At 37.8% G+C, this 26,837-nt stretch overlaps 1 protein-coding gene across 1 annotated transcript in view; it reads left to right on the top strand.

The window, feature by feature from the left end:
* The window catches only part of xaf1 (XIAP associated factor 1), a 44,375-nt gene that overhangs the window by 608 nt on the left and 16,930 nt on the right, over positions 1-26,837 (top strand). The gene's annotated exons all lie outside the window — the stretch shown is intronic.

The following is a 26,837-nucleotide window of genomic DNA, read 5'->3' as shown; positions in this document are numbered from 1 at the left end:
TGCACTAGTAATGTCATTACAGGTTTCATTTAAAAAGTAAACCGGCGCAACAAGTTAATCATAATTGGTCTTTTAAACTACAGGATAAGAAACTGGCGAAGCTTTCTTCTTGTACACCTGCAGCTGTCTTTTATATTGTGGTTTTGTTAAACCTGGGAGTTTTCATCAAACCTTTTGATCTCATTAAGTCACGTTGAGTGAAGGTACCTGCCACATAAAGAGTAATACAAATACACCCGCCTGTTGTGCTGCGTGTCTTTATGTCGAAAATAGAGACTCGTCGGTAATTCACTGAATAGCTATTAAAGACTTGACAAGTAGAGGTTCGCGAATTTCATTACTTATTTTTAAATAGAGTAACAAGTTTTGTGTTTGGGGTCTTGAAGGTAAACTCTGCAGTATTTTATTTGTGTTGAACAATTAAGTAATTATGGTATATTTTTACATTGTTAAATAAAAAAAAATTGTTTTCATAACAAAATCTTCAAACCCTTCTAATTTAATTTAGTATCGTGGCGGTTGGAGCCAATTACAACAGGTCTGGTGCACAATCTGCCCTGGACTCTGCACTAGTCTATAATAGGGCCCACTCATGCACTTACATTGAGAGTCAGACCCGGGCTGATTTGAAACTGCCAATTAACCTAACCTAACCCAGTGGGTCCCAAACTCAGTCCAGGGGACCCACTGTGGATGCAGACTTTTGTTCCAACCGACTTCTGTTTTTAAACGGACTCCTTGCCCAATTAAGTGAGTTGTTATTTCCAAGTTTCTGTGTTTCAGAGTCAATGGAGGAATAATAAAACTAAGTTGGGTAAATTTTTATTAAAATGTACAATGGATTTATAGAGGGATTTTTTTTAAACAATTTTCAACATGGTTCTCATTCTGCTTTTCCAGGTGTTCTGATTTTTTTTTTATTTCTTATCTACTAATTAGTGAGTCTGATGCTGATGTTCTTGCTGTGAGCTCTGTTTGTTTTTAATGATCATTAGGATACAATGAAGGGTGCAAACTGAACAAAAAAAAAATAGGACAACAACAAAAGAGATATATTTCTAAATGTCTTATAAATGTAAAAATCATACTACTGTGCTTTTCTAAAGGCAGAATAAGAGAAGGGGAAAAAAGACCATCTAAATAAATTAGATCAGTTATTATCACAAATTGTGAATTTGGCTGAAATAAAAACCTGCAGCCACAGTGGGTCCTCAGGACCGAGTTTGGGAACTACTGACCTAACCTGTATATCTTTGGGATATGAGAGGAGAGCTGGGGTACCAAAAAGAAATCTCTGGGGTGTAAGCAGTAGTGAAGATCACAACAATTTTTTTTTGAAAAGTCTTGCTTCCTGAAAAGTTTTTGGTGATTGTGACAGGTACCTACTGGGTATGCACAAATATAGTTTTGGTTGTACTGCATCACGTAGGAACTTTGAGAAATGAACATTTATATGTTTACTGACAATAATGTATTTAGTCACGTTTATGTTTTTCACATAAGCTATTAAATTCAGCAGAATTAGAAGTGTTTTGCTCCTGATTTTCTTTTGTATTCAATGTCTGGTGCATCACGTTGCAGTGTCCCAACAGTATTCGGCAAACATTGACGGATTCCAGTTGCCCTGGTATCATTTCTCCATCGTAGCAATGTCCTGGTGAAACCTTTCACCGTGTTCGTCACTGACAGCACCGAAATTGGTGGGGAAGAAGTCCAAGTGTGAGTGGAGGAAATTAATCTTGAGTGAAATGTTGCACTTCATTGTCTTGTATGCTTTGAGAAGTTTGTCTCCCAGCTGAATGTGGTTTGGGGCTGTGTAATTGCCCAGAAAATTGCCAACAACGTCTTTGAAGGCTTTCCAGGCAATTTTTTTGTGGTCCAACTAACAGATTTTCAAAAAGCTTGTCACTCATAACATGTCTGATCTGGGGGCCAACACAAATGCCCTCTCTGATCTTGGCATCAGTTATTCTTGGGAATATCTCTCTTAAATAACAAAAACCTTAGCCTTCCTTGTTCAGTGCTTTCACAAAATTCTTCATGAGTCCCAATTTTATGTGAAAAGGAGGCAAAAAATATCTTTGCCGGGTCGACAAGCAATTCATGTGCCACATTTTTCTGTCCTGGAACTAACTTTTTATGGAGTGGCCAGTTCTGTCGAGAATAGTGCAATTCTTTTGCATGGCTGTCCCATTCACAGATGAAACAACAGTACTTTGTATAGCCGAGCTGCAGTCTTAGTATCAGAGCAACGACTTTAAGATCTCCACAGATATTCCAGTTGTACCTGCTATACTGGACGTGCTTCAGCAACACTTCCATATTCTCATACTTTTCTTTCATGTGTGCTGCATAGCCAACAGGTACTGAAGGATAAACATTGCCATTGTGTAGCAGAACAGCTTTCAGGCTAAACATTGACGAATCAATGAAGAGACGCCACTCTTCCGGGTTGTGATCACAACCCAAGGCAGAGAACAATCCTTCAATGTCACAACAGTAACAAAGACTGTCGACTTGTCCAAAAAATTTGGTTATATCATGATGTTGGCCTCGAAACACAGAAATTTTTGTACCTGGTGACAGCAAACACCATTCCTGCAGTTTCGAATCCAGCAGCTCAGCTTTTGCTTTTGACAGACCCAAATCTCTCACCAAATTGTTCAATTCGGACTGTGTTACCAGATGTGGATCGCCTGATGAGCACGGTTCAAAATCCGGGTCAATGTCACTGTCAGTACCCTGCATTGCAGTTTCTTCATCTGGTTCGTCTAAGGTCCAGTCCTCTGGTGGTTTGGAAATTGGAAGACTGTTGTTATGTGGCACGGGTCTCATTGCTGAAGGCAGATTAGGATATTCAATTGACTTCTTGTTTTTGGCAGAGAAACCAGACACATTAGTCAAACAGAAGTAACGGTCCGTCACATGGTCTTTCTGTTCTTGCCATATCATCGGAACAGCAAATGGCATCGTCTTTCAAGTGTCTCTGAGCCAGGCTCTCAGACTGACAGCACATGTCGCGCAGCAAATGTAAGTCGCCCATTCCTTGTCTTCATCGCCAATTTTGCAGCTGAAATACAGATGATAAGCTTTCTTCACAAGGGCAGTCATCCAGCGTGTCTGAGGCGCAAGTGTATATTCGCCACAGATATATTGTAGCAGAATGTATCGCGGCTGTTACAACATTGACGAGACATATCGCCCGACACCAAAATGTCTATAGTATCAAGCTTACTTACTGTTATATTGCTACAGCTACTATAACTTTACTATACATACACACTGACTATCTATATTAACCAAATGAGCAGGATCAGTATATGCAAGCCACCTTTATAGCATGCTGAGACAGCGTCAGACTTGTTCAGACCTGCCCAGGATGTCAACTTCCACAGAACAGCTTCCAGCCTGGCCTGGCCGGACATGCCCAGGCTGCACAAACCGTTGTTAATAAGTCACTTACGGGAGCGAAAATGTTTGGATACAAATATAAGAAACAATCATGACAAAACGAAGGTTTCTCTGAAACGAAACAGCTTGTGGAATATTATTCTTTCATATAAAGTATTTTATTTTTCATTATTATTATTACTTGGCATATGTTTCCATTTTATTGTAAATTCCTGGTTTTTGCTTTTATTATCAGCCAGTCATGTCAATGAGAAAGTGTAGTATTTATTGGGCTTTGAATGGGGAAATGCTGCGAATGTTCTTTGTTTCCAGAGATTACTAGAAAGGGTGAAAACGCCTAATTAGACAATGTTTGGTTTAATGTACCAAAATAATATTAAGTTACAAAAATGTGTTACCACACCTTGGACCTCATGTATAAATGCACTAAAATGTGGTGTACACCTGTTTCCATGCTCACTTCAAGATGTATAAAAAGTAAACTTGGTGCAAAGTGAGTGGTGGCTCTGAGGCTAAGGATCTGTGCTGGTATCCAGAAGGTTACCGGTTCGAATACCCGTCACTGCCAAAAGAGATCCTACTCTGTTGGGCCCTTGAGCAAGACTTTTAACCTGTAAATGCTCCAGGGGCGCTGTACAATGGCTGACCCTGCACTCTGACCCCAAGGGTATGTGAAAACTAACAAATTCCTAATACAAGAAATTGTCTAAGGCGAAATAAAGAACAAAAAAAAAAAAAAAAAAGCCACACACATTTTCACAGCAGCCTCAAACCATTGAGCGCTCTTTTCTGCTTGGTTTTGCAAACTGGCGGCACCCAACGTCAAAGCAGTGTGACTGTTTCTGTGTGCTCTTTCTTTTTAAGATTCATTGTCTATGGCACAGGCTGTATCAAATACACTGAAATTAGTTGCATATCATTTGATTACAATCAAATGAATTAAATTTGTATTCTGTAATAATATAATGGTTCATGGAATGACCAAATTATTCTACCATAGCTGCTTTAGCATTGTTATACTCTTAGTGCACCACTGAGAGTATTTTAACCTGTTTATTGTATTTGTGTGTGGTATTACAGCTGCACAGGTTTTGTTGAGAGTGCAGAGGATAAACCTTCCAGCCCTGGAGGACATTTATAGCACACGCTACCTCAGGAAAGCCACCAGCATTTGCATGGATTCCACTCACCCATGACACAGTCTGTTTGAACTTCACCCATCCGGAAAACGCTTCAGAGCCTTTTCTGCATGGACCTCGAGGCTCAGAAACAGTTTCATCCCAAGAGCTATAAATTTACTCAATCAGTCCATTAAGCGCTCCCGGTAGAACTGTTTTGTACTTATAATTACAATTACCACACTGTAAACTTGCACTACAACTGTAATATTGCACAACCTAAGCCACTTTATGAACCATTTTCACTATCTGCACTATATGTCCATATGTATTGTACTTATGCTTTCAAATTGTATATTTTTTTCATTGTTTTTTATCATATTAGTATTTATAATTTTATAGGAAAATAAATATGGAGGAGTTGCATATTGAGTCTCATTGTATCATACAATGGCAATAAAGGAATTCATTTTAATAGAAGAGGTTGTGTATTTACAGATGAATATGACAGGCTTCTTAGATGATTTAAATTGCCAAGAGCTCTCCTCTTGGAGCTGTGTGCTGAAAGAATACTAGGATGTACAGTATACTTGATATTTCTATAATAAAATGCATTAAAAGTATGTATATTACATTTTACCAGTAAATTGTTAACTTCATTTAAATAATTTATACTGTTAATAATTAAACATGTGGTGGCACGGTGGTGCACCTGTAGTGATGATCTGGTGCCCCATCCATAGATTGTTCCTGCCTTGCGCTCTGTTCTTGCTGGGTCTGACACTGCTCCACTGTGCCCTCACATGTTTAATACATGCTTTAATGCAGTTCTTCTTGAAGAACAGGCAAACATCTTAGTTTTCTAAAATGTTCAGAGAACTGTAATATCACAAATGTAATGTATTTTGTGTGGCGGTCACTGTAAGAGAAAGCTTGTTTAAGAAGACAATGCGGGGATGTAGAAAATTATGGAATACAGCATTTTAATGGGAAAATTGTGAACTTAAGTCTAACACTAAATAGACAAATTATATGCATCTTCTCTGAAAATGTGTTGGTCTAGGAAACCAATGAGAGTTTTGTGTTTTGAATCTCTGAATATTGTTAAGCACATAAATTGTTCGTGGTTAATTCTTGTTACTGTTGTTGTGTATGCAAATCAGAGGGAATGAGTTTTCAAACTGGCATTCTATACCAGGAAAATAATCAAAAAGCATGCTTTGCTTTAAAAAGTTTCAACATCATAGTAGACCTACTGTAGGTGGAGGTCCGGCCTTAGTTTGGAGATTCCCATGGTCCCATCTTCAAGGAAAACCAGGCAAGTACTGTAAATGACAAGTACTTGTGAACTTGGCTTACATGAAGGTGTAACTTTATGCTGATTGTGAGTGATTTTGAAAGATAATTATTTCCTTATACCACGTTATTCATTGTATTCAATTTTTTGATACAATTTAATGCAGTTCCACAGTAATAAGGAGTCAGGCCACATTGTGTCATCATCACGCACAAGGCAGCAGCCTTTAGTTTATTCTTGCATAATGCTTTTTACTGCAGTTAGGTTCAGTGTGCTTGCAAATACAAATGATAGCAGAAACATATTCATGGAGATTGTGCGATTATAAGCATTCAGTTAATATAATAGTAGAAATCTGTAAATCTAATGCAAAATGTGAGAGAAATGTGGCAGTTCATCAATCGGCCTTATTAACAATTAAGGAGAGTAACTAAATTGCACATAACAGGGTCCCTGAGGGGGAAAATAAAAACAGACCCTGGGGAGACTACAGTAATTGGAATATGATGTGATTTTGCTTTTAATTTTTATTAGCTCTACTTTAATTTTAAAAATAATTTTCAACCTTATTAGCTGTTTTTGAGATTAGATTTTAAAGTCACAAGTAAATACTGTTGACAATTTCTTTGTTTTCTATATGGATGTCATTTTGAGAGCCTGTTTTGCTATGACATGGATACTGGTCACATGGTGCAGCATGTGTTTCAGTAGTTGCCGTTAACATTCGATTCCTATCCAAATTCACAGATTTTTCCTGAAAATATTTAAACTGTTTATTTTACCTCTGGATCTCAAAATTTTTGATACATATTTTTGGCTAAAATTTTTTTGTTTGTTTTGTCCTTGGTAGTAGTACTGATTTTTGGCTATGAACTTTGTGCACGTTTTGACTTCATACTCTTCTGATCCTCCTCCCTAAAATACTGTCTGTCTCTCTTTGAGTCTATATAAGGATAGTCTGTAACAGCTTTTCATGGACATTTTCATAGTTTTATTTAAGAAAAACAAATATTTACAGTTTAAAGATCTGAATGTAGATACATTATGAAAAAATAGTGAGTCTTAAATGCTTAAATGAAAGTGTGTTCCTTATACCAGATGCAAATAGTTTTAAAATTTGTGGGTAATATACCAAAAAACTCTTAACTTCTATTTATCCTAAAAATTTTAAGAAGTGTAGTGTCGGTGTCCATTACATCTAAGCATAATATGTATGCTAGTTTAAGTGAATGATATCCTTTTAAACTATAACTCTTTTTTGTAGGATTTGGAGTGCAAAGAGTTTCAGTCTTAGCGCCCAGCTTGAAGGGGCAGAATGTCTAACTTGACACTGTAAAAATGGAGCACTGAATTCCTGCACATTCCATTCCTGCACATTCTGAAAACATTTTGATAAGAATTAATCAGACCATTATAAGTACAGCATTTGACAGACCGTCATTGTTGCTCTCATTTACACAAAGCTTGCTCCTCTCCTCCCACTTAAAGCAAAATTAGTTTGACTAATTGGAATGAGTTGCTGGGTATGTCACACTAGGTAACTGCTGATCACTGGAGTGGGTCACAACTGGTCCACCCTCACTAACATTACGTAAATGAAGGCTACAGATGATAATTGCTGTAAACATTGCATAATGTAATATGGCCATTAGGTACTACAAACCTAGTTCAGAGGTGATCCTTTACATATACAGTAATCTCTCCTCCATCGCGGGGGTTGCGTTCCAGAGCCACCCGCGAAATAAGAAAATCCGCGAAGTAGAAACCATATGTTTATATGGTTATTTTTATATTGTCATGCTTGGGTCACAGATTTGCGCAGAAACACAGGAGGTTGTAGAGAGACAGGAACGTTATTCAAACACTGCAAACAAACATTTGTCTCTTTTTCAAAAGTTTAAACTGTGCTCCATGACAAGACAGAGATGACAGTTCTGTCTCACAATTAAAAGAATGCAAACATATCTTCCTCTTCAAAGGAAACAGAGAAGAAAGCAAACAAATCAATAGGGCTGTTTGTTTTTAAGTATGCGAAGCACCGCCGGTACAAAGCTGTTGAAGGCGGCAGCTCACACCCCCTCCGTCAGGAGCAGGGAGAGAGAGAGAGACAGAGAAAAACAAACTGAAAAATCAATACGTGCCCTTTGAGCTTTTAAGTATGCGAAGCAGCGTGGCGCTTCAGGAAGCAGCTGCACACAGAAGGTAGCAACGTGAAGATAATCTTTCAGCATTTTTAGACGCACCTCCGTATCGTCTAGGTGTGAGAACAGCCCCCCTGCTCACACCCCCTACGTCAGGATCAGAGAAAGTCAACGCAAGAGAGAGAGAAAAGTAAGTTGGGTAGCTTCTCAGCCATCTGCCAATAGCCTCCCTTGTATGATATCAACTGGGCAAACCAACTGAGGAAGCATGTACCAGAAATTAAAAGACCCATTGTCCTCAGAAATCCGCGAACCAGCAAAAAATCCGCGATATATATTTAAATATGCTTTCATATAAAATCCGCGATAGAGTGAAGCCGCGAAAGGCGAAGCGCGATATAGCGAGGGATCACTGTATACCGAATTTTGTGCACTATAAGGCACACTTAAAAGCCTTTAATTTTCTCAAAAATCCACGGTGCGCCTTTAAATTCGGTGCGCCTTATGTGTGCACTGAGTTCCAAAATCTGTAAAAATGTTGTTGTGCATTTTAGTAAGCGCTCCGCTTGATTGACTGTCGGACCATTTCCTGCCAACATAGGGACATAGTAATACATACACTACGTACGCTGGCAGCGATAAACCAATTGCAGAACATAACGTAAAGCCACGTACAGACGTACGCTTACCTCTGCCACGCCTACGGCAGGTAGGTATATTGTACTACTGGTGCGCTGCGAAACAACATTTGTTTGGCTAAGGACCCTGAAAATGGCATCAGAGAAGAGACATGCTTACGATGCACAATTCAAACTACAGGCTATCAGTTACGCGGTTGTAAATGGTAATAGAGCAGCAGCGAGAGAATTCAAAATCAATGAATCTATGGTTTGGAAGTGGAGGAAGCAGGAGAATGAATTGCGCCAAGTTAAAAAGACAAAACAGAGTTTCCGCGGGAACAAGGTGAGGTGGCCAGAGTTGGAAGACCAACTTGAACAATGGATTCTTGAACAAAGAGCAGCCGGGAGAAGCGTCTCTACAGTCACCATTCGACTGAAGGCAATAACGATAGCACAAGACATGAAGCTCGAACACTTTCAAGGAGGTCCGTCTTGGTGCTTTCGTTTTATGAAAAGGCGCCATCCGCGCACGAAATACTGTGGCGCAACAACTGCCAGCGGATTACAAAGAAAAGCTGACCATTTTCCGCACCTACTGCAGCAACAAGATTACCGACAAAAAAATCCAGCCCAACCACATCACCAACAATGACGAGGTCCCTCTCACTTTTGACATCCCCGTGAACCATACTGTGGAGAAAAAGGGGACCAGCACGGTATCCATACGCACCACGGGGCATGAGAAGTCGGCTTTCACTGTTGTTCTTGGTTGCCACGGTAATTGACAGAAACTACCACCTATGGTCATTTTTAAGAGGAAGACGCTGCCAAAAGAAAAGTTTCCAGCCGGAGTCATCATTAAAGCCAATCCAAAGGGCTGGATGGACGAGGAGAAAATGAGAGAGTGGCTGAGAGAGGTGTATGTGAAGAGACCGGGTGGGTTTTTCCATGCATCACTGTCTTTGTTGATCTGCGACTCCATGCGTGCCCATATCACCGATACTGTGAAAAAACAAGTGAAGTAAATGAATATGGAGCTTGCCATCATTCCAGGAGGATTAACAAAAGAACTCCAACTGCTGGACATCGGTGCAAACAGGGCGTTCAAAGTGAAGTTGCAAGCGTCATGGGAGCGATGGATGAGAGACGGCGAACACACCTTTACTAAGACTGGGAGGCAGTGCCAGGTGAGTTACGCCACCATATGTGAATGGATTGTGGATGCCTGGGCTAAGGTGTCTGCTTCAACTGTTGTCCGAGCTTACGCGAAAGCTGGAATCATTGCTGAACAGCCACCCGGCAACGAGACTGACTCCGACAATGACGAGAGGGAACCCGGCATGTTTGATGGCGAACTTGCCCATCTGTTCAATTCAGATACAGAAGGTGAGGACTTCGATGGATTTGTGACAACAGACTGATCAAAAAACAATGTGAGTGTATTTTTAAATACGTAGTAGAATAAGGTTTAACTAAACTCATTGTTTTGCTTCTGTTACCTTGTTTTTGCATGCGCCGAATAATACGGTGCGCTTTATGTATGGCTTAAGTACAGAAATAAGCCCCGCAATTGAGAGTGTGCCTTTCAATCCAGTGCGCCTTATGGTGCGCAAAATACGGTACTTTCTCTTTACCCACATTTTAAAGACATGGATGTTAATACAGTTGTTTCCTGTGATTATAAAGTAGCCTCAATGGCTGTTTTTGTTGAACATATCCAGTTTCCTTCAAATGCATGGCTACATATTGTTGATGAGAAAATGGATGTTAAACAGAAAAAAGCAGTCTGTATTGATGTCTTCAGTGTTATCACAGAAAATGGGTTTAGAGTGCAGTTGTAGATTAGAGGTGCATCTCAATAAATTCGAATATCATCAAAAAGTTAATTTATTTCAGTAATTCAATTCAAAAAGTGAAACTTTTATATAGATTCCTTACACACAGAGTGATATATTTCAAGCGTTTATTTTTTTTCATTTTGCTGATTATGGCCTACAGGTAATGAAAACTCAAAATTAAATATCTCAGAAAATTTGAATATTACATAAGACCAATAAAAAAATATTTTTAATTCAGAAATTTTAACCATCTGAAAAGTATGTCCATGTACACATTCAGTATTTGGTCAGGGCTGCTTTTGCATGAATTACTGCATCAATGCGGCATGACATGGAGGCGATCAGCCTGTGGCACTGCTGAGGTGTTATGGAAACCCAGGATGCTTTGATAGCTGCCTTTAGCACGTCTGTATTGTTGTGTCTGGTGGCTCTCATCTTCCTCTTGACAATACCCTATAGATTCTCTCTGGGGTTTAGGTCAGGCGAGTTTGCTGGCCAGTCAGGCACAGTGATACCATGGTCATTAAACCAGGTATTGGTACTTTTGGTAGTGTGGGCAGGTGCCAAGTCTTACTGGAAAATGAAATCATCATCTCCATAAAGCTTGTCAGCAGAGGGAAGCATGAAGTGCTCTAAAATTTCCTGGTAGATGGCTGCGCTGACTTTGGACTTGATAAAACACAGTGGACAGCTTTGACCTGGTGAGGTATTAGTGGTGTAAAGTAACAAAGTAGATTTACTTTTATTATTGTACTTTTTAAAGTACAGTTTTTCTAAATGCAAATACTTGTAGTGTACTCTTTTAAAAAAGAATATTCTACTTTATTCCTTTTTCAAGTTGGAAATTTATTAAGTATAATTGACTGGCTGTGTTCAATATGTAAACTTGACAATGACCAATTAAAATAAGATTGCACATGTATATTTGTAGGGTTGTACATTATGATCTTGGAGCGGGAAGTGTTTCAGTAATTAATGCTCTGGCTGTGCACTTTTGTCTGGCTTTGTAAGAGGATGTATCACAGCCCAGTGTATTGCAGTATAACATTGCAGCGTATCATGGTATAACAGCCCAGTGTATTGGCTAAGAAGTGAGAATGCACTGTAAGCGCTTCTGCCATCAGTCTAATGTGCAGTGACTTTATGTCTCTGAGATACCTGTTCAATTGAGGGTGCAGCAGAAAGTTTTCTGTATAATGGCAGCAGCAGCACTCTTTATAAAGTGGAGAATGTACCTGGCCACTCTTAGAGCTGTTCAGTCTCCTGGACATAAAAACAGCAGCTTTATTATGCTGTGTAAACACTGTTTTCCCAAAAACTGTGAAGTTATCTGCATGCAAGAAAATTTCCTCAAAGTACATAAAAGTAACTCAAATTAGCAGGGTGTTTAAAATAATAAAGCATAAATGATCAAAATCATTGTTGGTGACATTGAAAAATTCTACAGTAAAATTTTTATAGCCACATAATGTTGCAGCTGAAGATGTCAAAAAGAATAAGCTACAGTAACAGGTGGCATCATTTTAGAAAAGATGTTCCCCTTTCAGTGTGTAATGTACGAGTGAGGTTTATTTACCGCATGGTTATTTCCTAAATGTGTTTTGATTTTATTAATGTACATTGGCAAGTTTGGCATATTTAGCAGTCATTTTCTGTGTAAGATCTTGGTGACTTTTTGGACTTGCCATTTAAGCAATGGGTTCTCTCAACCACCTGCATCAAAAAGCTCCCCACTAAGGATTGTGATGGCAACTACAAACCGCCTGTTCCTTGTACTGCTTCTAAGAACTGACAGTATGGAGGGCTGTTGGCAATAGCCACATTCTTTTACCAGAGACTTTACATTTTATGCCACAAATAACTAGCAGGTGACATAGTGCTGTATTTGTCCAAGAATATTTTTCAAGTCACAATTGAGAAAGTATACTGTACCTGTATACCGTCGATACTTTAGGTCAACAATGACTCTTTGTGTTTGGAAAAAAAATCCTGCCCTACCTGCATACATATTTTTTTCCAACAGTTTCATGTATGTAAGAGAGTGTGATGCAACCACAAGAATTTCAATTTTTAAAAATTGCTTCTATATGTTTATGCTGTGTGTCAACATGACATGATTGTTTGTCAGTACCATTGCATCTTACTTGCAAATCTGTAAGCTTTTTTTTCTTTCACTGTTGTCTTTGTTTTATCAAATTTAATTTATAATTGACAACTACAATGTTAATTGATATTTAGGAATGACCCTGATTACTTGCTTACCATGCATTTGTTGGGAGTGAACATAAAAATTGGATTTTGAAATTTAATTATCATATACAGTACACTTTCAATTTGTATTGTATATGTGTCATTAATATAATATCTAATAAATAAAATCTATTGGATTGCTTTGCATATTCTGAGCATGTTTTTCAAAGTACAACGTGGTATTTACTAATATAGGTTAATTTGATTTATTTTTTTTTATGTGCAGTAACTAAATTGTACTTTTACTGTAATTTTTTCAGTGCCTACACTATTTACTTGGGTAGTTTTTACCTCATATGCTTTTACATAAGTAAATGTTTAACTAATATTTTAATTTGAGTAGAAGTTTTGGTGCACTTTCCATCTCTGGTATCAGTGCATTTTCAAAATAATCTACCCATAGGATTTAAGTTTTACTTTCAGGTAGTATCTTTTCAGAAGGCATTTATGAATATAGCGTCTAGATAGTAAAGGAACTTATGCCAGAATACTGTTTCTTGATTTAAGTTCAGCTTTTAACACCATTGTCCCTGGCTGTTGTTAACTAAACTTCTACAAACTGAACTGAATCCTTCCATCTGTAAATAGATTTACAGTTTTCTGGTAAATTCGAAACAATACATTCATGTGGGCTTCTACCTCCCTGACTGTCTCCACATTAGCATTAGCACAGGTGCCCCTCAAGTCTGTATACTTTACTCCCTACTTTATTCCTTGTACACCAATGGTTGTAGGTCCACTGATCCTTCAGTTAAAATCATTAAGTTTGCTGATGACACCACCATTATTGGACTAATTACTAATGGCAACGAAACACATTATAGAAAAGAGGTGTCTCGTCTTGTGTCTTGGTGTACTTCCAACAACCTAGTGCTTACTCAATACCTCCAAGACAGTGGAGCTGGTCATTGACTTTTGCAAACAGCACTGACAGCATGTCCCACTAGAAATTAATGATTCTGCAGTCAATAAGATGAAATCCTTCAAATTTTGGGCACAACTGTTACAAACACTCTCAGCTGGGACCTTAACACCACCTATATCACTTATTACGACAACTAAAGAAATTAAATATTTTCCAGCCAATCCTTGTTAAATTTCACAAAGACATACAGTGAAACCTCGGTTCACGAACGTCTCGGAACACATACAAATCGGTTTTCGACCAAAAAGTTCGCCAAACTTTTGCATCTGTTCATGACCACACACTCTGTATACGAACAAGCCAGTTTCCCTTTCGGTTTGTACATGTTCAGTCTCTCCCTGTGCATTTCCTGTGCAGTGAGCAAGAAAGAGAGCGAGAGCGCGCCACACACACACACACACGAGAGAGAGAGACGCACACACGCACGAGAGAGAGAGAGACACACGCACGCACGCACACACACACGAGAGAGAGAGACACACAGGCAGCGTGAGAGAGAGGGCTGGACGCATAAGGTAGGAAGGCAGTTAAAGAATGCACTGGTCTTGTGTTTGTTTTCACTTCTGTTTACAGAAGTTCGTAGCATGCATTGTTGCAATGTTACTTTTCTTGCTGGTTTATTAAATTACGAATTTTTTCAAATGTTCATTTTTTCCCCTGTGCTTAAAACTCATTAAAAAAAGTGTTTTTAGCCAGCGGTTGGTAGCGCTATAGCGCGAACTATTGCAGTGTTAGTTTTCTCTGTTGTTCAAGATTTTCTCAGTGTTATTCAATGTTTTTACATTTAGTTTACTATTACGCTGTGCATTCTATGGTTTAATTAACTGTATTTTTGCTTGAAAGCTTAAAAAAAATATATTTACATACAGTTCGTATGGTCTGGAACGGATTAATTATATTTACATACAATCCTATGGGGGAAATTGCTTCGGTTCACGACCAAATCGGGTTACGACCAGAGTTTTGGAGCGATTTATGGTCGTAAACCGAGGTTCCACTGTATTTGAAAGTGTAATCACATTTTCCATTGTTGTCTGGTTTGGTTCAGAAACAGCACACTCCAAAAGTAAATTACAGAGTGTTGTGAGGTCGGGTAAGAAAATAATTGGCTGTATTCTTCCATCGTGTCACTTACCATGTCAAAAGGAACACCACAGACTCTTTTCACTCTGCTCATCACTTATTCCATAAACTCCCCCTTGGTAAATGCTTCAGGTCAATTAAAACTAAAACTAACCGACACCACAATAGTTTTTTTTTCCCCAGATCATGCACTCTGTCAGATACTATATGAATGTGTATGTGTATGTATGTGTGCATGTGCATACACACTACACACTCGCACTTCCTTTATAATTTTACTATTCTCCAAACTTGTATGAAATTTTTCTTTTTAACTTCTGCTATTTATGTATGTGATGATGTGTTCTGTTATAAGCAGCTTCAAATCTACCAAGTCAAATTCCTGTACGTTAAGTACTGGAGATTAAGTGATTCTGATTCAGCCGATTTTTGCTGGAAAAAAAAAAAAGACTTGATCGATGAAAAGGCTGATCACAAAGAGATTTTTCAGACCCTGCTTTTCTAAGCTTAATGGTAATTTAGTTGTAGTGCTCCTGTATGCCAGGCATTATGGTAGTTGAGCCAGCCAGGAGTCTTTTTTTTTCATTTTGCAGCAAGTGGAAGCTTGTTTTTATCAGTGAACTAGAGGCAATTGGTATATTTTCCTTTACTTTAAACAAAAAGTGGAGTAATACACTGAAAAAAAGTAATCAGAGAAGTCTTCCTGTGCAACTTGACAAGGCAAGAAAAGCTATTTTATGGAATTCAGACCTTTTTATTTTGTCCTTTAAATTACAGTGGACACTGTTTGTTTGAGTTTGGACAGCGTGCTTGTTTAAAATGCAGCAGCTCACACTTTTAATTGGAAAAGGAAAAGATAAACATGAATTTGAAATAGTTGTTTAGTAAACAATAGGCTTTTTAAAAAAATTTGTTGTGTTTGTTATTTGTTGCTGTGTGTCATACAGCATAAGTATTGGTAAGAAACAAGTACTACATAATTTAAATGGTAATCCATACTTTAGAATTACACATCAAGAATTACAAAAGTGTAACTGATACACTGAAGAAAAAAACACAGTAAAAAGCTGAAATGATTTAAATGATTAAAATGTGCATTTATAGTTATTTACAAATATCAATTAATTGATTGTGTGAATTGTGTGTATGTATGTATATATAGATACATAATTTCTTTATTGTTAGTGAAATGGTAAAAACTACTGTTTTTAATTAAGCCTTGTTTCAGAAAGGAACATTACAGAAATAAAGTAAATATGAGAAGCATTTTATTTTCTTTTATGTCATATGTATTATGGATAGATATTTTTGTGCATATTTTATTAGTTAAACATGTATTTTAAGGAAGTTTTATTAATTTTAGTATTTTATGGTCACTGAATAAAAAGTCTACGGAATTTAATTTTGTTATTAAAAATAAATAGTTAACACCTGTGGTCTTGTGGTCTATAGTTTAACTATTAAAAATACACTTCCAGTGTAACAAATTTTGTTAAAAAAAAAAAAACTGCAGTCGGCTGATCAGGTAACATGAAATCGGTATCTGCATTTAAAAAAATTGGATTGAAACATCCCTAGAATAAGCCTTATGGCACATTGATCCAATATTTGAACATAAGGAAGTTTCTGTAAAGTGCATTTATTTAAAGGAGCCTGGATGGTTCTGTGGTTAGTGGAGCTGCTGCATCAAATTTTCATGGTATTTGATTGAATCTGATACCTGATTACTGCCTGATTACTAAATTTCTGGAGAATGACAATTTTCCCTATGTGGTTGTGGTGTTTCTTTGTACAGCAGGTTCCTTGTACATCCTAAGAACATGGATGACTCTAAATTGGTCTAATTTAAATAAATATGGGTTTGTATATGTTAATCTAATCTGTGTTGCACTGGTGTCCCCACTGATACCTCCTTTGGGCTACCCTAATAGCCTCTGACTGCCATCAGCATCGTAATGGAAAACAGGTTAAAAAATGGATAGATAAATGAAACTAGTACAAATGCTAATGTACATGTTGAAAGTTCCAGCTGAAAGCTTAACTGAATGTAAGAGCGTTAATGAATAGGATTAGTAAAACTCGGATAAGCAAAGTAGGATGTGATATGAAGGAACAGCATTAATCAGGAAATCCAGACAAAGTCGGCAGATGTAAGAGGAGTTGGTGAATGTCACCTGCCAGCTTGTTGATTCCATCAGGATATTGAAGAATTTGCATCAGAGGACAAACCAATATGGATTTCATGGAAGAAGGTGTGCTACTATTTTAGCTAACACTAAAGAGAGAGGAAAGTAAGGACGAGAGAAATATCGTATAGTAACACTTGCCCTTCAAAATAATGCATAGCTTGGGTAGAGCCCAACATAGGTATCAAGGTTGTGATGGTGATGTTTCTGACAAGGCATTGGGTGAATGGTTGTGATGAAGTTAGCTGAAGTTAAAATATTGTGGCATCTTAACAAAATACAGGTCGAGTTGGCCGGTGCTTAGAAGAACTAAAGCACTGTACAAAAACAAAATTTTACTTTATTAAATGAGATGCTTGTAAAGTCACAGTATATCATCTATCTGTTTATAAATGTTTAGAGTTATAAGAGTAGCTCATTAATTTGCTGGGCCCTTTATCCTTTACCCATCACTAGGGGAAGGTGTTCATGAAAGATGAGCAAGCAGTGCATGAACACCTCCAATAGGACCATTTCCATCTTATATTGTGAACTCTTTGTCTCAGTATTCCATTTATTTTGCTGTATACTACAACACTTTATAAATACCTTTCAACTTGCAAATTAAACTGCAGTTACAAACTGATTTTGGTGCTCATGAGCCACTTAAAGGCTTGGCAGGTTTTATCACATGATAATCTTATGATAGGTTCGACATGCATTCATGTCAGTCTAACTCATTAAAGGTCCTCATGATATTGTCTGTGCATGACCTGGTAGTTTAATTTCTTTGTCCACACAAGCCAAGGCTGTAGTTTTTCTGAAATAATGCATAGTTCTTCACATGGAAAACTGATGTATTAAGTTGTGTTCTGAATTCTCCTTTTATACTTGTTTACTGTACTATTTCTGGTATAGCCAACATGTGTGAATAGGCCTTCTGGGATGTGAGAGAGGGTAGTTTCTTGGATTATTACATGAACATTTGAAATATTATATTTCTATCTGGAAATAAAGCTGTATTCACAGGAAAAGACTGGGGTTTGTCATCACCGTGTAATTAGCCTGTAAGCCTCATTTGACTTAATACACTGTAATTTGCTGTTGCTTTATAATAACTCTTATTTCTCAGCTGTTTACATAATGTGCTATGTCAGGTTGCCCTCTAGAAGCCATGGGTCACCTCTAATAATTGCAGTACAGTTACTAGGCTTGACTTACCAGATTTTTCTTTTTATTACTTTAAAAGCATGTGAATTATCTCATTTATAAACAAGGGATAAAAGACTAAATCAAAAGCATAAAACAAGAATTTACAAAAATGAAAATGTATCTTTTTCTATCAGCTATCATGACATGTACCCTTGCATTTTTACTTCTAGAATTTCTGATACTCCCACTTTTCCGCAATGACTGCTTTGTGGTCCCTAAATTCATAAATATTACATATTCAGTTGTTAGTTTCGAAGTTGTAAAGTGGCATTTCTATTTTATATATGTAGCTTGGCATTTGCTAATCTGTTTGCCAAACCCATCTATTGCAGTGGAGGGTTTTGGATGGGCTAGGCCAGTCCTAGCAGTATCAGGTGCAAGGCAGCAACAGAACATCTGACTATTTCAAGGCACTTTCAGTCAAACTGGACCAATTTAGAGTCTTCAATTAACCCAACCTGCATGTCTTTGAGATGCCTGTGTGCTTTAAAATAGGCTTCACAAACAAACAAATAAAGGACAAATAAAGAAAATGCAAACTCTGTGCAGACAGTAACTAAGCTGAAAATTGACTCTTGAGCTGTATTGGAAACCGCAGTAACTACTATTTTGTCTGTTTGAATTGATGTTGATGACAAAAGTTTTTTTTTTTTTTTTTTTTTTTGAGAATGTAGCTGTTTTGGAGCTGTTGTATTACATATAATTAACAGACCAGCATTTTTGTTAGTAGAACATTTTGTGGGTGCGTGACCAGTGATTGATTCTTGTCTTACCTGTGATGGTACTGGGAGAAGATTCAGTTTCCATGACCCTGAATAGGATAAATCGCACAGAAAATAGTGTGTTTAGCAGGTCCACAGCTCAGATTGAAAAGGCCAGTTTTTAAATAGATAAACACCGCACTTGCGGTTTAAAGAAGGGGGCATGATAGTGTGGCTGGAGCGGTTCCTGGACGCTGCTTGAGGCAGGCATTTTCCTTGCTTATGTGCACAGGTGAGGAATCGTCCACATACCTAATTAAAGCCGGGAGCTGCTAATTGCCACACCTGATCCACGTCCCCATAATAAACAGGAGAAGCGCGATGTGGAAGAAAAGAGAGGACGGTAAAAATAAAGGAAGAGGCAGAGAGCGCAGCATTGGGGAAAGAGAGTGGACGAGCCAGCCCGCTGTAAAATTAAGAGAGGTCAGTGCAGTCAGGGGTCCCAGATGAAGCGAGTGATTGACGCTCATGGAACAGGATCGCTCCCACTGAGGCTTTTGATAGAGTGGGTACGATCGGGGAAAAGACCAACCTAGGGATCCGAGGGATGACTAAGTGTAAGAAGGAAGACTGGAGGACAACCAACCCCGAGCAGTCAGGCAGACACTGGTGGAGGCAGCCATGACAAGGGTCAGTAGAATGAGGATCGCGGTGGCTGAAGTCTCTTCCGCTGAATATACCTTGAGTGAGCTGGAGAGGCTGGGAAGGAGCAGAGCTTGGCTGGTGTGACCCCAATGTCTTTAGAAGGATTTTAATCTAATTTTAGCCTTGTTTTAAATGTCTTGAGATTTTTACCTGTTTTAATGGATTATTTATTTAATGACTGCAACACAGCACTATTTATTCAGACACTGTTTTTGGTTTTGTTTTAAATAAAAGCAATTTGCACCATTCCCTTTGCACCATGAGGTCCAGCTCATCCGGTTACATTACCGATGGTGTCGGGTTTAAGAGCTCCCAAACTGGAGATGGGAGCCTGGAGCAGAACCCGCATCGTCACAAATGGATGGATCGAATCTTCCTAAAAAGATTTTTAAAATACAACCACCGCACAATTGTACCATAAAGCTTTTTGTTCTGCATGTGCCAACCATTTTTTGTAATTTTTAATTTCTGGAGAAAAAAATGAAAAAATAGACCTGATCACTGGCTGAAATCAGAGTAACTTTGGGAGACATTGACATATTGTTTTGGTTTATATGGCTGCTGGCCTCCTAATCAACAAGCAAAGCTCTCGGGTAACAGTAATTTCAGCTGTGAATGACTTTCAATGGATCAAATGATAATATGATGGTTTTTGGTTGCAGTTTACCTAAACTTGTAATCCTTGAATGAATTTTTGGCTGCTCATCTTCTAGCATTTTAAATTGTTTTATGGGTCTTTACACTAAGGAACAAGACAATAAAAAAGTAAAAACAGCAGAATTGGGAAGAAATGTAATAAACCACATTCATTTTTTTGTGTGATAACTTTCACCTTGTGCTTCTTCTCTGGGCATTCATGGTTCCCTTGCCATTCCAACAGTGTATATATACAGTATATATATATATATATATATATATATATATATATATATATATAATATACATATATATATATAATATACATATATATATACAGTGGTGTGAAAAACTATTTGCCCCCTTCCTGATTTCTTATTCTTTTGCATGTTTGTCACACAAAATGTTTCTGATCATCAAACACATTTAACCATTAGTCAAATATAACACAAGTAAACACAAAATGCAGTTTTTAAATGATGGTGTTTATTATTTAGGGAGAAAAAAAATCCAAACCTACATGGCCCTGTGTGAAAAAGTAATTGCCCCCTGAACCTAATAACTGGTTGGGCCACCCTTAGCAGCAATAACTGCAATCAAGCGTTTGCGATAACTTGCAATGAGTCTTTTACAGCGCTCTGGACGAATTTTGGCCCACTCATCTTTGCAAAATTGTTGTAATTCAGCTTTATTTGAGGGTTTTCTAGCATGAACCGCCTTTATAAGGTCATGCCATAGCATCTCAATTGGATTCAGGTCAGGACTTTGACTAGGCCACTCCAAAGTCTTCATTTTGTTTTTCTTCAGCCATTCAGAGGTGGATTTGCTGGTGTGTTTTGGGTCATTGTCCTGTTGCAGCACCCAAGATCGCTTCAGCTTGAGTTGACGAACAGATGGCCGGACATTCTCCTTCAGGATTTTTTGGTAGACAGTAGAATTCATGGTTCCATCTATCACAGCAAGCCTTCCAGGTCCTGAAGCAGCAAAACAACCCCAGACCATCACACTACCACCACCATATTTTACTGTTGGTATGATGTTCTTTTTCTGAAATGCTGTGTTCCTTTTACGCCAGATGTAACGGGACATTTGCCTTCCAAAAAGTTCAACTTTTGTCTCATCAGTCCACAAGGTATTTTCCCAAAAGTCTTGGCAATCATTGAGATGTTTCTTAGCAAAATTGAGACGAGCCCTAATGTTCTTTTTGCTTAACAGTGGTTTGCGTCTTGGACATCTGCCATGCAGGCCGTTTTTGTCCAGTCTCTTTCTTATGGTGGAGTCGTGAACACTGACCTTAATTGAGGCAAGTGAGGCCTGCAGTTCTTTAGACGTTGTCCTGGGGTCTTTTGTGACCTCTCGGATGAGTCGTCTCTGAGCTCTTGGGGTAATTTTGGTCGGCCAGCCACTCCTGGGAAGGTTCACCACTGTTCCATGTTTTTGCCATTTGTGGATAATGGCTCTCACTGTGGTTCGCTGGAGTCCCAAAGCTTTAGAAATGGCTTTATAACCTTTACCAGACTGATAGATCTCAATTACTTCTGTTCTCATTTGTTCCTGAATTTCTTTGGATCTTGGCATGATGTCTAGCTTTTGAGGTGCTTTTGGTCTACTTCTCTGTGTCAGGCAGCTCCTATTTAAGTGATTTCTTGATTGAAACAGGTGTGGCAGTAATCAGGCCTGGGGATGGCTATGGAAATTGAACTCAGGTGTGATACACCACAGTTAGGTTATTTTTTAACAAGGGGGCAATTACTTTTTCACACAGGGCCATGTAGGTTTGGATTTTTTTTCTCCCTAAATAATAAACACCAACATTTAAAAACTGCATTTTGTGTTTACTTGTGTTATATTTGACTAATGGTTAAATGTGTTTGATGATCAGAAACATTTTGTGTGACAAACATGCAAAAGAATAAGAAATCAGGAAGGGGGCAAATAGTTTTTCACACCACTGTATAATATACATATACATATATATATATATATATATATATATATATATATATATATATATATATATATATATATATATATATATATATATATATATATAATATACATACATACATATATATACCAGTCCCTTTGTGAGTATTGAGCTCACCAGTACGTTCTTTCTTCTTGATTATATTCCAGACAGTTGATTTAGGTAATTCTAAGCTTTTACAGATGTCTGTAATTGTTTTATTCATATTTTTCAGCCTCATAATGGCTTCTTTGACTACTGTTGGCACAGCTATTGTCCTTATGTCGAACAATGGCAACTACAGACACCAAAGCAGTCTCTGAATAGAAGCAAGAAACACACCTGAGTAATCAAAAACATGTATGATGCCAATTTTCCCAAACATTGTGGTGCCCTGAAATGACCATATAAAAAGTGTTATTTCAACATGGTGCGACCGAAATATATGCAAATGCCCTTAAAGTCTGCAAAGTGCACTTTAATCATGTCTGAATTGTTTGGTTGGCAATTTTAAACTGGAGCTGAGAGGTAAGTCAAGGAAAAATGTGTCTTTGCCCCAAACATTATAGATGGCACTGTGTGTTATGTGTGTATGTATATACTGTATATTATAGAAAGCGAGAGAGATGGAGGAATTTTTATTTTTATGTTGGTTTGATTATACATACCACTCTACTTTGAAAGTAGGAGCATAAATTATTAAGACTCCTCTTCTTGGCTTCAGATATCTGTACTGTTTCTCATAAAACCAATCTATGAATAATGAGAGAATATTGAAATTTAGAGATTTTCTGTCAAACAATATTCCCAATAGATGAATCAATAGTTTTCCCAGTATCAATTTTAAGATATGTAAGTTAGAAAGTAAAGACGGTGAAACACAATAACACGTAGTTGGACTTTGAAGCTGCAGGGAGGAGATCTAGGTGGTGCAAAATTTAAATACCTGGATGTCTGCCTTATGGATAGACTGAGTTTGTTGAACAACCCAGACCTGTTGTACAAGAAGATACCAGAGAGCGTATGTTAAGATGACTTATTTTCACATTATTGGCACTCCTGGTAAAAATGAGTAAAAAGTGTTGTAGAAAATAACAATTTGGTGAATCACCTTAATCTTAAAACTGAAAAATGAGAGAAATCCAACCTTTAATTGAAGTAAATTTTATTCTGAGAAAAAATAATCCCTCCTCAAGGAATAACTATTTTTAACAAAGCCACATGTACCACACTTATTGGCACCTCTAGAAATTCTTATGAACAAAGTGTAATTGAAACAATTTCCATTTATATCTGGCTTTTTTAATTGTAAAAGTGTGATAAAACATTCAAGAAGTAATCCATGAGCTCCTCTTTCACTGGGATATACATATGAAGTAGCACTGAGTCCATAATACAGTATTCATTCATTAACATGGGAAAGATAGGAGAACGCACAACTGAGATGAGTGAAAAGTGTGTTGACCTTCTTAAGCCTGGGAATGGACTTAAAAATTGTTACTTGCCTGAAAATACCCATATCTACAATTAGGGCAATAATTAAAAAGTTCAAATTAACTGGAACTATTATCAGTTTGCCTGGAAAAGGATCTAAGTTTATTTTGCTTCCACACACAATGACCATGATTGTAAGAGAGATTAAAAAAATCCCCAAGAATCAGTGTTGGAAAAATACAGAAAGAAGTAACATCTTAAGGTCTCCAAATTTGCGATCAGATGCCACATTCATGCCAACAGATTATTTGGAAGGCATGCCAGAAAAAAGCCTTCCTTGTAATATAACCATAAATGTACCGGTAAGTGGCTGGTGTTTGCTAAGCACTATTAGAACTTCAGATTGGAACTGTGTTCTATGGTCAGGTGAAATGAAAATTGAGCTTTTTGCAACAAACACTCAAGGTGGGTTTGGCATTAAAAGAATGATAACTATAAGGGGTGAGCTAAAGAGGAGAGGGCACAGGGAACCATACGTGATCTGGAGAGATTCTGTAAGGAGGAATGGTCACAAATGTTTTTTTCTGCCCTGTGTTCTCCAGCCTCATTCAGTGTTATAGAAGTCTCTGTACTGGCAAAGGAAGGTTGTAAGAAATATTAAATGCAGGGTTGGCAATAATCATGGCACTTCAGGCTTCGTAAAAAAATATTTCCTGATGAGGAAATTCAGTTTCAGGTTGAATTTGACTATTTTTTTTACTGTTAGACTAAGGTAGTTCATCAAAAGGTGATTTTTATAAACATTTTTACTCCTCTTTAGCAGAGGTGCCTATAATTGTGGAGGAGACTCTGTGCGTGCATGGGTGTGTGTGTGTGTATATACAGTATGTGTATATATGTGAGTGATTGATAGGCTGCATTATCTGTCCTGTGAGTCTGTGTCCTTGTTTTTTATTTTCTTTTGCTGTATGCATTTCAATTTTCCCATGGGATTAATAGAGTTAATCAAATCTAATCTAATTAGTAATAATGGAATATGTATGACTATCACTATCGGACTAATACATAGCTTTAACGCTCTGTTTCCATGTAGAATTTCCTTACTTTCCCATTTGAAACTGCACTTACAGTGGGGCAAAAAAGTATTTAGTCAGCCACCAATTGTGCAAGTTCTCCCACTTAAAAAGATGAGAGAGGCCTGTAATTTTCATCATAGGTATACCTCAACTATGAGAGACAAAATGAGAAAAAAAAATCCAGAAAATCACATTGTCTGATTTTTAAAGAATTTATTTGCAAGTTATGGTGGAAAATAAGTATTTGGTCACCTACAAACAAGCAAGATTTCTGGCTTCCACAGACCTGTAACTTCTTCTGTAAGAGGCTCCTCTGTCCTCCACTCATATTAATGGCACCTGTTTGAACTCGTTATCAATATAAAAGACACCTGTCCACAACCTCAAACAGTCACACTCCAAACTCCACTATGGCCAAGACCAAAGAGCTGTCAAAGGACACCAGAAACAAAATTGTAGACCTGCACCAGGCTGGGAAGACTGAATCTGCAATATGTAAGCAGCTTGGTGTGAAGAAATCAACTGTGGGAGCATTTATTAGAAAATGGAAGACATACAAGACCACTGATAATCTCCCTCGATCAGGGCTCCACGCAAGATCTCACCCCGTGGGGTCAAAATGATCACAAGAATGGTGAGCAAAAATCCCAGAACCACACGGGGGGACCTAGTGAATGACCTGCAGAGAGCTGGGACTAAAGTAACAAAGGCTACCATCAGTAACACACTACGCCGCCAGGGACTCAAATCCTGCAGTGCCAGACGTGTCCCCCTGCTTAAGCCAGTACATGTGCAGGCCCGTCTGAAGTTTGCTAGAGAGCATTTGGATGATCCAGAAGAGGATTGGGAGAATGTCATATGGTCAGATGAAAAAAACTCTACTTGTTGTGTCTGGAGGAGAAGGAATGCTGAGTTGCATCCAAAGAACACCATACCTACTGTAAAGCATGGGGGTGGAAACATCATGCTTTGGGGCTGTTTTTCTGCAAAGGGACCAGGACGACTGATCCGTGTAAAGGAAAGAATGAATGGGGCCATGTATCGTCAGATTTTGAGTGAAAACCTCCTTCCATCAGCAAGGGCATTGAAGATGAAATGTGGCTGGGTCTTTCAGCATGACAGTGATCCCAAACACACTGCCCAGGTAACGAAGGAGTGGCTTCGTAAGAAGCATTTCAAGGTCCTGGAGTGGCCTAGCCAGTCTCCAGATCTCAACCCCATAGAAAATCTTTGGAGGGAGTTGAAAGTCTGTGTTGCCCAGCGACAGCCCCAAAACATCACTGCTCTAGAGGAGAGTTACATAGAGGAATGGGCCAAAATACCAGCAACAGTGTGTGAAAACCTTGTGAAGACTTATAGAAAACGTTTGACCTCTGTCATTGCCAACAAAGGGTATATAACAAAGTATTGAGATGAACTTTTGTTATTGACCAAATACTTTTTTTCCACCATAATTTGCAAATAAATTCTTCAAAAATCAGACAATGTGATTTTCTGGATTTTTTTTTTCTCATTTTGTCTCTCATAGTTGAGGTATACCTATGATGAAAATTACAGGCCTCTCTCATCTTTTTAAGTGGGAGAACTTGCACAATTGGTGGCTGACTAAATGCTTTTTTGCCCCACTGTATTTCATCCAAACCTGTAGGAAATGTTTTTTTTGCCAGTATATTGCTCAAGTTTTGACACTTGTTTCTATAAAAAATGTGAAAAAATTGGATCAGTTATTTACTTATGTACTGTATGTATGCATTTATCTTCTGCTACTCTTAGCAATTTACTGTATTTGTTGCATCATTACTGCAACTGTGACGCAAAAATTACGCTATACTCTCGCAGTGTACATGATAGTAAAGATCTGTTATCTCTAATCCGATCCTTTCACAACTTGGTTTGTCATTTTTTCTGTGATTGGTGAGGCTAAGCAAATTGCTATTTATTACTATTCTGCTAAGGTAAAACATTTGTTTTCTACATTTAGTAAAGTACCCCTAATTATTTATAAATGAACCTGAATTTCAGTCAGTGAAGGAAAAAAATTGCCTCTTAAATATTTTTTCCACCCTATCTGTGAGTTTTATTGAAATTACTGTTTCATCATCTAACCAAGTTATATTGCCATCTTCAGAGGGAATACAAATTTGAATTTCCTTCTTTAATTTCATCATTGACCCAGAAAAGTGCAGACATAGTCTAAATCTACAGGGAAGAGGATGGCTTTTCTTGTATCCAATATACAGTAATTCTAAACACCATAGC

This window comes from Erpetoichthys calabaricus, chromosome 8 (genome assembly GCF_900747795.2).
Source record: "Erpetoichthys calabaricus chromosome 8, fErpCal1.3, whole genome shotgun sequence".
NCBI classification, from domain to species: Eukaryota; Metazoa; Chordata; class Cladistia; order Polypteriformes; family Polypteridae; genus Erpetoichthys; species Erpetoichthys calabaricus.
Note: the sequence above shows the minus strand (reverse complement) of the source record. Positions and strands in the feature narration are given on the sequence as shown.